Source organism: Ruditapes philippinarum, unplaced genomic scaffold (genome assembly GCF_026571515.1).
Source record: "Ruditapes philippinarum isolate M1 unplaced genomic scaffold, ASM2657151v2 ctg2739_1_1_1_1, whole genome shotgun sequence".
Taxonomy (NCBI): domain Eukaryota; kingdom Metazoa; phylum Mollusca; class Bivalvia; order Venerida; family Veneridae; genus Ruditapes; species Ruditapes philippinarum.
Window position 1 is genome coordinate 55,041 of NW_026852815.1, and position 11,663 is coordinate 66,703.

General features: G+C 31.6%; 4 non-coding genes across 4 annotated transcripts; all 4 read left to right on the forward strand.

The window, feature by feature from the left end:
• Nucleotides 1–4,119: 4,119 nt before the first annotated feature.
• LOC132725316 (small nucleolar RNA SNORD61) lies at nucleotides 4,120–4,191 on the forward strand. The gene has a single exon (XR_009625031.1). It is a non-coding gene; the product is annotated as a small nucleolar RNA SNORD61 (small nucleolar RNA).
• Nucleotides 4,192–4,636: 445 nt separating this feature from the next.
• Nucleotides 4,637–4,707, forward strand: LOC132725329 (small nucleolar RNA SNORD61). The gene has a single exon (XR_009625033.1). It is a non-coding gene; the product is annotated as a small nucleolar RNA SNORD61 (small nucleolar RNA).
• A 167-nt stretch (nucleotides 4,708–4,874) lies between these two features.
• Nucleotides 4,875–4,947, forward strand: LOC132725310 (small nucleolar RNA SNORD61). Its single transcript, XR_009625030.1, has one exon. It is a non-coding gene; the product is annotated as a small nucleolar RNA SNORD61 (small nucleolar RNA).
• Nucleotides 4,948–5,208: 261 nt separating this feature from the next.
• Nucleotides 5,209–5,278, forward strand: LOC132725322 (small nucleolar RNA SNORD61). The gene has a single exon (XR_009625032.1). It is a non-coding gene; the product is annotated as a small nucleolar RNA SNORD61 (small nucleolar RNA).
• The last annotated feature ends 6,385 nt before the right edge of the window (nucleotides 5,279–11,663 follow it).

Below are 11,663 nucleotides of genomic sequence, written 5' to 3' on the forward strand. Positions count from 1 at the left end.
TGCACTTGAAGTTATGCAGACATTTGAGTATAGTGGTACATAGTGTAGTGTAGTACAGTTACCTGTTTGAATCTTTTCTTTGTGATGTGCTTCAAAATGTTGGAAAAAATAAAGAGAGTCTAATAATTTCGTTTTTCTTTACTTGTCACACTTGTTTGTCAGGCAGCAAACGTTGGTTATTTAAAGATGTATATATTTAAAAAAAAAACACCATAACTTTTGACTGGAAGTTTAAGAAAATCATTTACTATACAAGTCTATGAAAAAAAGAGGGAATATTTCTTGTCAATTCAAAAGGATTAATTTTCTGTTTCCAGACACTCTAATAATTCTGTGAGCTGGACATGAAGATGGTGGACAATGTTATGTTTAAAGTTGGAAACATTCAAATTGGAGATAAATGAAAGTTCTGAATATGTTCAATGGTAAGTTAATTATCTTCTTATTTTTCTATTATACATTATAGTTAGAAGTGCTTTAAAGTTTAATAAGTACTAAGTATATGTTAGTGTTCATCCGTGCTGTTCTACAGAAATTTGAAACTTTGACGATAGTGACAGGAGAATGTTTCTAATTTCTGTAGAACAGCTACGTATGAAGACTAACATACTTAGCGTCAAGGTTTATTTGGCCTGATTATTATTCACTTAATTACATCACTATGCGGTTCTATGAAGAACTATGAAAAATAGAAGGCGACCATGAACGGAATTCGATATAGTATTGACTAGTTCTTTTATGAAAATTAACACACACAATTTTTAAGAAATACAGCGTTTTCATTAGATGACAAATAAAGCTGGACACTAAATTGTGAATTTAGTTCTTGGTATGGGTCCGTTGGACCCATTCTGAAAATTGTGAAAGACTGTTCGTGATTGTGAATGGGTCGGTTATTCGGTACCACTTAAATAAGGAAAAACCCGCTGTAATGCTATCTTTATTCAGGGAAGGTAACACATAAAGAATATACAACAGCAATCATATATATCTGCCATCTAAAACAGGAAAACATTGGAACATGCATATAGGGACAAAAATGTAATGCCTTAAATATATGTATAATCTTTCGTAGTTTAAGTATTCTAAATATTTTCACAAAAACAAGGACAGCAAGCTTGATTATTCTTAGAGCTTGAGAATTTTCTTCAAAGGTGAATAATTCTGTAAAGCATATTATACAATAGTGACCTGCAGTTAGGACTGTAAAAAAAAAATTGAAATAGAAACTTCTGTGGTTGTTGAGTTGTAATATATAAATTGTTTGTATCATGTATTAACTTTATGTCAAGTAGACTAGTGCTTGAACTCAGGACTGTTGACAGTATAAACCTAGTACTTTGTTTTTCTTTGGATTTACATTGTGTGTGGAGACTTCAATTGCAGAGGAAAAGAGGAAGGGGGGCTTGTATAAGGGCTGGTGTTGGTGAAATGCATTGTGATGTTGTTGTATTGCACTTGCCCCGGCCTTTATACTTGTTTCCACCAATACAACAGATGCTGGTACCCGGCTTTTGGAGGAGAGAGAGGTAGGTATGTGGATCAGTGTTGTGGAAATTAATTAGTAGTTTTGATATATAATGTATAATAAGATGTTCCCATGGCTGACACATGTCAATATTCAATTTATAAGATAGCATTCTTGTAGAAATGCTGAAAGGTATAGGTCTCTTCTAATGTATGTCATTTTAGTGCAGTAATGTGTAAACTCTTATAAAATTATATAAGAACTTAACCCGGTACTGCCTTAAAATGATGATTATATAGTTATAAGATGTATCTTGTGGCTTAAATGATTTTAAAAATATATTGTAAATAAGAGTGAAAAATTTAAAGTTTTAGTTTGATACAATTAAAGATTCCTTTTTAGAAATCTTTTGAATGTATTATTACTTTACAGTATCCTCGCCATTGGTGAAAGAATTCTTGTGTCGAAGCTATCGAGGTTTTCTCGAAAGTCACTGGTTCTACCGGCATGCCATTTTCATGTCTGATTTAATGGACGAAAAGTCTTTCTCCATCTGTAATAGGACTTGCATTGAATTCCAAAATTGGAGGTCAGAGACTGCAAAATCTCTGAAATTGGAAGTCACATTTTATAGGTGAAGAAGAAAAAACTATACCTTCTGTAAGTCACAAGTCAAAATCATGTAAAGGACTCCAAAACTTTTACTTACCTACAGAGTGTCACTTGTACTGTGTCACTGTGACTTTAAAAAGAAAATAAAAACCCCAAATAGTCTTAGAAATCGAGAAGTGATTGTGAGCCAGTGTTCTGTCTATTACGGAAAAAAACATGTTACAAACATTCGATGTAAACCCATTAATAGTTTTTTTACGGTCTTGAATATAAATCTGAGTGCACCAATCGGGGGATCTTTTATCTTAGCATGTATGGAATTTTAATTCAAGTGTTAAATATTGATTTTAAAAACTCATCAGTGGATCTTTAGATCATATGGTATGTAATAGGATCTGTATGTATACAGCTATCTTTTAATATGAATGAAAAGATTGTAAAAAAACCTGGTAATGCTTCGGTAACAAAAAATGTTATATCAAGTGTTATATGGTATTGTAATAAAGCATAAGTTTGTATAAATAATGATTGAACAATATGTGATTTGAAGTGACAAAAATTGATAGAATCTTAAATTATTTTTTTTTAAGCCGGAAAAAAAAAGCGTGTAAGAAGTTAAAGTTAACATGTTAAGTTTTGATTATCTGACCAGAATAAAGTATTAAACCTTGGGTCAGTTATTCTAAGGCATGTTAAAAGATTTTTGATAAAACTGAAATAAGTTATGCAGAATATAGTTGTGTTAAGATTTATTATAATTGTTCTTTTACAGTTGTAGACTATTTGGCTGTTAGGATGAAAACTTTTTGACTGAGAAATTAGATGTTGAAATTCTTCAGTCCTCTAAGAAGTTCTGAAAAGCCTTATGTTAATCCTGATATAGAAAGCTACATGTTTAAGGGATCTGTACTCTCAGTGCCTGAATGGGTGGATGGACTGTGATTAACCATAGACTACCTGCTGCATGTTTAATGACTTGTTAACCTCATAAGAATATTGGGCAGTTATTACTAAGAATTTTTATAATAGCATAAGGTGCCATCTTCCATACCATGATCTGTACAATGGTTCACTGCACTGGTCCTAGGAAACTCAGTTCCACCTTCTTAAATCAATAGGGAGAGCATAGGATAAGTAATGTAGGGGTTGCTAGGGGTTCAATCTTCAGGCAATTGGTTCACTTTCTCTGTGGTAATTGATCGAGGATATGGAGTGAAAGTTAACTTTTTTTTAAGTTTTGACTATCTGACCTGAATAAAGTATTTGAACTTCATTTGTTATAAAGTATGTTAAAAGATGTTTGATAGAAAAACTGAGATAAGTTATGCAGAATAATAGTTGTATTAAGAACCATTATAAATTGTTCTTTCACAATTCTAGACTATTTGGCTGTTAGGATGAAAACTTTTTGACTGAGATATTAATGTTGAAATTCTTCAGTCCTCTAAGAAGTTCTGAAAAGCCTTATTTTAATCCATATATAGAAAGCTGCATGTTTAATGGCTTGTCAACCTCATAAAAATTGTTGGCAGTATTATTACTAAGAATTTCTATAACAGCACAAGGGCCATCTTCCATACCATGTCTCAGCTCAATAGGGAGAGCATAGGATTAGCAATGAAGAGGTTGCTGATTCAATCTTCAGGTCTGGGGTAATTTCTGTGATAATTGGTCTAGAACATGCTTATGTTCATTTGTCTCTCACTGTTGATTTCACAAATCGGGTGTGATTAGTAGTTGGTCAAATGTAGAGAAGTTGGTTGATGACTGGTTAGTTATCCAGGAAGGCTTGTTAGGTGGGTGAACCGCTGAGATATGACCAAAAACATGTGTTAATTAAAATTTGTGTTTAAAAACCAGAAAAAACAAACTAGGAAGCATAAAGGTTCTATGTTAAGATATTAAATGCATGAAATTAAGCTATAAACTAATTAATGTTTGTATTTTACAATTGAAAGAAAAAAGCTGAAGAATATATCAGATTCTGCTTAATATGGTAAAATCTCTTTTCTGCTTTCTTTACACCAGTTATTTAAGCTATAAGGATGAAACTTAAAAGACTGAAAAAGTGTATGTTGAAATTCTTCAGTCCTCTAAGAAGTTCTGAATAGCAGCATTTTATAATTGAAGTAAATTTGTGCCATGCATTTCGATGGAAAATAAACATCAGGGGTATGTTTCACTTACATACTTAAGTTATCGTAACTCGAGTTTGAACGTAACTTTTTGTATAAGTAGAACATACATATTTATTTGTGTTTGACTAAACTTTCTAAGCTACGCATTTGCATAGGTTTAAACGTAAAAGTACGCTCACTTATTACTGGCGTAAGTTGTATGTTCTGTTTAGTGAAATGCAACTAACGTAAATTTTCGTTTTGCGCAAGTCCAAATTTACGTAAAACATACAGAATGTTAGTGAAACCCTCACCAGTTCTGTTACTTATGCATGCATTAGCATATTCCAGGGTTACTTAAGGGTTGTTCTGTGGGACAACAATTTGTCACTGTAGCTTTTAATACATTAATAAAAGAAAGAATCAATTGGCTGTTAGGGTTAGGATGAAAACTTTTTGACTGAGATATTAATGTTGAAATTCTTCAGTCCTCTAAGAAGTTCTGAATAGCACTTTTATCCTACTTAAGAGTAATTAAATATAATGGTTAAGCAAATAATCATGATGCCATAATTTACTTTATTAACATTCAATTTGTATATAGATACCTAAAACTGTAAAAAGGAAGTGTAATGGTAAAAAGTTCATAAATTCACTGCTAAAATAATGTGAAAGCTATAGGGATGAAACTTTTAAGACTGAAAAGTGTATGTGTTGAAATTCTTCAGTCCTCTAAGAAGTTCTGAATAGCAGCATTTTAAATACTTAAGTTTGAGGGTTACGAGCTGAAATTTTGGCATGGCTTTTTTCCTGGTTCGAATTTGGAAAAGGTTGAATTTAATTTTGAGAAAGTCTGTCCTATTTCATAACATAATTCCTTTTGAACAGTTCAGAGTTGTGTAACACCTCATGAAAATATAAATTTAGTAGAAACGTAATGGGAAGGGGAAGTACATTATACTATTTGATTTAGCTATGTTGAATAATAAAAAGAAGGAAAAAGAGAAAGCTATTGGGATGAAAACCTTTTGACTGAGAAATTATGTTGAAATTCTTCAGTCCTCTAAGAAGTTCTGAATAGCGTGTAAAATTTCAGTAGGATGTCCAATATTTAAGTGAGACATAAAATTAAGTTTTTGTATTCATTTCATTAATTTTGAACAAGAGGGCTCTTAAATTTTTGTACTTATTATACATGGTTACTTCATTGGTTTTAATAAGATGTACATGATTGTGCAAATTTTCTTTTCCATTGTGGTGAATTAGGTCAATTGACATTAATTAACGCGAAATTAACCTGAAACCTGCAGAATTTCTTAAATTGACTTGCCCTGTGTTAATATTTGGAACTGTCCCATTATCGATTTTGGGGATATGAAAACAAAATTTTTTAAATTACTCAGTTAACAGTATCAAGTCTGGTCAGACTGCATGGATGTGCAGGCTGGCCTGGCTCCATACAGTGATACTGGTGGCAAAGGCTAATCACTTCTGGTTCCTGGAGTAGGTTGATGGTTAATATAAAAAAATATTACTTTATGTGAATAATTAATTATTAAATGCAGCCATAAATGTAAAAGCTGTTATTGTTCTAAAATTGACAGAATTTTGGTAGCAAAATTGGGTTTAATTTTTCGGTAGCAAAAATGGGTTTAATTTTAATATTTGCTACACATAAGGAGATAAGGCTCATATTACATGTCTTCGGTTCTCAAATTTACCTCTTATCTTATTGATGTTCAATCATTGATTTTGTCGAATATCTCCCATTATCCTAAAACAAATTACAGCGTATTATATATTGGAGATTTGGAGATATCACTTGTGCCCAGTATCGGAAATCTAAATGACATGTACGTTTTGTTTCTCGTGTCACGACAGGTCTTCCTGTAGCCAAATATTCGGGGGTTAAAGTTGCCATTTTATGATGAGAAAATGATTTAATTCGGCCTACCTGTGAACACTTTTTATGAAGGTTTACCGTTCTGAATTGAAAATTGGTGGTTATGTTTATATCCTGCTTTGAATTGGAACTTTTGTATATTTTTTGCAAGACGAGCCTCTGTGGCATACTTTGAACCACTTGCACCTCATCTCTGTGGGTTTGAATCCCACCAAGGACTTCAAGTTCTTTTATGCAAGAAAGCCAACCAACCAGTCTACAAGAAAGTTGCTGGTTGAAATAATGTGCAGTGAAGCATCTAGTTGTTCCTTCACCAGTAAATATATGGTATTTGTAAATATTATTGCTAACCATATATATATACCAAATACTGGCTGTCAGTAAATATTTGTAAATATAACTTTCTAAATATTGAATAAATTTTTTTTATGGAAACAAAGTGAATTTCAGTAACAGGGCACTAGACAACTTTTGGGGACAGGTACCCATACCCTCAGGAAGGGGATTTTGCGTCATTTTAAGACAAAAAGGGGAATTTTAAGCCATATATGAGTTCTTTAAATTTAGGTTTTACACTAACTCTTGGCACAATTTGCTACCATTACTTACAATAGCTAGTATATTTATTACTATAGACTTAACAAATAAAACATATAACATGAAGTTTTTCTTGAGATAGGCTATCTCATTGTTTTTTTTATTGCTTTCTTATTGCACTTGACTGACTCAGACATCAATCAGAGCTCCAGATATATGTTTTTGGCCAAGGGTTTTATACCCCTCAAATTCTAAAGTGAGGGGTAAAATGCAAATTCTGAAAAACGTTAGGGTTATATTAAAATCTAAAACAAGCATAATGCATTTTTATTTTATATATGATAAAAAAATAAAACTGACAGTTGTTTTTGTTGTTGTTGTTTTTTTTTAAAAAACTTGTACAACAAAAATTGAATCAGTGCAACAAGCTCTGGAAAGGGAGACTTTCCTAGGCAAGGGTATGTTGTACCCAAGTTATGGAAACACAGGAAAATTATTTCCTATTATAGTCATTAATTGTTTCTTTATTTTTAAAGTTAAAAATGTATCACACTATTTTGCAATCTGCACTGGTCAGTTCTTAATCTATTTTCTACATATTTCTGCCTGTTCTTTAGATTGAAACAATTATAACAATGAGAACTGAAATAAGAATTAAATAAAAATAACAAGAAAGTTTTATGCCTTTTCTAAAAAAGGTTTTGGTTTCAGAGAAAATATTCTGTAACTGTAAAACTGGGTATGAAAATATTTGGTACGAAAATATTTGAGTACAAAACTGCAAGAGAAATACGTGTTTTCCAACAACAACTGACAGAAATTAAAATAGTTTTGTTTATTTACTAGCAGAATATGACAATGTATGTCTATTCTCTAAACAAATTGAATATAAGGTAAACTCCTACGATGATTATCTGCCACATTAATTTTGTCAATAATTTTACGAGAGTTACCTCCCTTGTACATTTCTCACTTCCTGCTACTTTCGGTTTTAACATACAGCGTTGTTGACAACTGTAATTTAGTTTTCAATCCATTGAAAGTTAAACAGAAATATATTTTATTTTTATGAAATCAAAACCACTTTTTTTGTTAAATATCAAACATTTATACTATAATTTTTTTTAGGGGAATTTTCTGCTGAAATAGGGGAAAAAAGCATATGATTTTGAGAGGGGAATGGGGCCGATATTCGGCCCCAAAAATGGCCAAACGAGTGCCCTGAGTAAGGAAAAAAAAATTGTACCTGATAAGAAATAGGATCTTAAAAGTATTAAATAACTTTAATTCAAGTGTTAAAGTTGGATAGGAAAATTACGTGCATTGAACCAAAAAAGAAAAAATGAATTTTGGAAAAAAAACTTCATACTTGTGCAATGGGAAGAATATAAATGTATTATAATTAAAGTTTATAATGGGAGAACTACCTTTTGTACAGGTATATACACGGCGACCTGTAATAAATACATGGGCTCTATTATAACATTGCCCGTTATTTGTTTGGTAGAGATAATCCCCGCAATGATAGGACATAAAAACCCTCGTATTGAACGACTCCGTTCACAGTTAACCATTTTACATTGAAGGCCCTATTAAGCCCACATGGTTAGCCACGATAGCTTACGACCGCCAAAAAAAGAATATCGTAACGTTAAAATCTTTGTTCTTGTTTACTCCTCCGATAAGTGGCTTCCGTTATTGTCTGAAATAATTGCGAGAGAAAAATATGTAAAGTTTAACATGTTCAGATTGAGGAATACTTGAATTTTGCTTTAAAATTTGATCGAAAAAGTTGGAAAAATTTATACAATCTAGTACTATGTGTGAATCAGATGTATAGGAAATGGATTTTAATACTTTATTTAAACGAAATGGACCAATGTGTTGTGTGGAAGTGTGAATGTTTGCTTATGACATAAAGGCTAGAGGTACCTGTGTAGAGGTATAAGAAGTGTACACTGGTTGAAAATGATCTCTTGAAAGAAGTTTTAAGTAATGGAATGAATAATGAAGTGTGACAAACAGAAATGAACAATGAATTTATATACAAACATGAGAAGAAAATTTGTTCGAGTGAAACAGGTCAATAGCCTTGGGGAATATGTGAAAAAGGGGGGAAATGAAAAGGAATATAGTTATCTATTTTGCTCAAATTGGTAAGAATTCTTTTTAAAATTACAATATATTCATATATTGCTATTATATTTGTTCTGTTTATGAAATTATATTATTGCTGTGTGCTTTTTTGGTCCATACAAGGTCATATTTTACACTATTAAATTGGGAATACATTGAAATTTTGAAAAGAAAAACTTAACATGGAATTACTCTCTTGAAGTAATGTAAGTTATCTATGTTGAACAATTTCGGAAAAAGAAAATCTAGAAATGTATGCTATCTGAATGTTATTTATACATTTGAAGTATTTTGTGTGACCTTGTGTTCTTTATTAGAGTTCACCTATTATGGAATTGTTTTAGACAGGAAATCTGGTATACAGGGGAAAAGACTGGGATACAGATTGAGCCAAATTTGTGAATTGTTACTTTGTTTTATAGAAAAATATATATAATTTTAGGGAAGTATTAAATTGGCAATAATGAATTTTGACTAGTTCGAAAGTTTACTGAAATACAACTTTTCGAGACTGCACTTTGTTCCACATGTTGTTTTGAAGCATCAACCTAAAAGTTTTCTGATTCAAATGAATAAGTAACTACTTACAAGGAAGTTTGTGATTTTGAAGTGGTAACCTGGTTAGGCTAGTGTAAACTAAAGGGCTTTCCAGTTGGCTAGATTATTAAAGTAACCTGCATATTGTTAAGTCAATGACCCTTATAAATACAGAACTGCTCATCTTGTCGTCTTTGCATTCAAATATAAATTCTTCACTGAAAATAAAAAATAATACTGTATCTCCTTAAATTACCTATAGAGTATTCAGCTAAAGTTTTTGCGGTTTTCACACTTTTCCAAGTTAATAGGTAGAGTGCGTCAAGTATCTATGAGATCTTTTTACAGATAGGATATTTTAACCGGAGTGCGAAATGTATAAGTTTCATCATTGAAATCCAATATTTGATTTCAATTGACTTATTCACTTTTCTATCCGAGCTTCTTTATGTGACACACTGGATGCTATTCATTGTGAAATTGATGTTTAAAAACCCGCTTAAACCAACTGTCTTTTGTGCTGTGTTGCTCGATAGGGGCGAAAGGTTTTATCCTGTATTTGGCAATTTGTTGAAATGAGATAAAAGTGTTGAAGTCAAGACATGTTGCGAGTTTACGTAACATGAAAACACACGAGTTTTGTTCGTAGACGAACTGCGGTCTTATTTTGAAATTAATATATTTTTGAATGTAAAACTTGTTCACCTGTGCTAGAAAGCCACTTGAAGATTTTATTTTTGGTAACTAGTGATTTCTTTAAAAAAAAAAAAAAAAGCGATTAAAAATACAGCATTTTTTAAAATTGATGAAAATTTCTAATTAAATCTTGGAAATTACTTTGAAAATGGGAAACGATTTCTTCCAACCAGCTCATCTGTTTAATGACAATGTATATGACTAACTATATCTACATAAAAAGATGACCATTGATATATTTGCTGTCACCTTAGCAGTGATAATTTTTCACTTTCTCTGTCGCCAATTTTTTTTCTCCCAATCAGATTGCTCCAAATGATTAAGATTGTGCTTGAGTTTAAATTTTGTAGCATTTGTAAACAGTGCCGTTCATAAGTACGAACCCTGGTTATATAGTAAAAGTTTGGTGAATGAATGTAATTCACTTGGGTAGAATGTCTTTGTTCTAATTTTAGTGCAATTTAACATAACAAGTGTTCTTTCTAAGCCTTATACATTTCATTTCACTTCAGGTATGAGATGGGAAAGTGTGGCGGTAAATGATGGATGCTGTGGCTGCACACTGGATGTCCAATCAAATGGTCTATGTAACAGAATGAAGTACATGTCCGAGGTTTGTATCAAGTTATTGACCTTTTAACCTTTTGAATGCTTGAAAAAAGATGGTGAGACTTGCCACTCATATAGATATAGGCAGTTTGGCACCATATGACCTAAACTGTGTTGAATAATATTGTGCGGTAAAACCAAACATGCAAACAAAAAAAAGATATAGGTGAATATGCACATCAATATAGTTCTGACTTAATGTTACAGTTACTTTCCGAGAAAAGATTTTGATATTGAAATCTGTAAAAGTCTAAACTGGACAGTTCCAAAACAAAAATGGGTGTTGAAATTCCTTAAAATGAAAAAAAAACTTGCAGTATAAAAAGATAAAAACGGGGTATTGAAATCCCTTAAGATACATGGGTGAAAATTGTCAGGATTGTTCCTGAAGTTTAGGATTTTCAGTCTCCTGAAAGCCTTCTGTTTCCTATGTTAAACTAAAGAAAAAAAATGCTAAATTCAGGATTTTTAAAATTTTCAACTTTCACCCATCTTACCAATGGACAGTTACAAAATCAAATTGGGACCAGATTATTACGCAAGATTTTATTCGAGTAAACCTTTGATTCCAAATTAATTTATGATATATTCTGTTAGGGTACAGTTGTCACGTTGTGGTGTAATTGAATCGTCACATTGTGGGGGTAATTTAATCGGTAATAGCTGAACAAGTCTTGTGATCTGTTTACTAGACCATGTATCAGCTCTGAAAAAATGTTTTTGTTAAAGTGCAGTCTTTAGTAGAGGTAAAAATCAATAAGGAATTATTTTCGCCCCTTTGACGTGGGAATTTTTGTACTCCCATTAAGGTATATGACCTAAAATTTAATTTAGCGACAGCAAATGTAGGGAAAAAAATTGTCATCTTTTTTTTTTCATCGGCAATATATTTGTCACCTTAAAGCAGTAATGGGTTAACACCTTTTATAATAAAATATAAGTTAAATAAGTTAACTGGTTACTGCAGTAAGTGACATTATTAACTAGTATAAGAATTAGCAAAATTGGCGTGTAAGGAAGGTTACAGGTTTTTTATAATTTAAAAAAA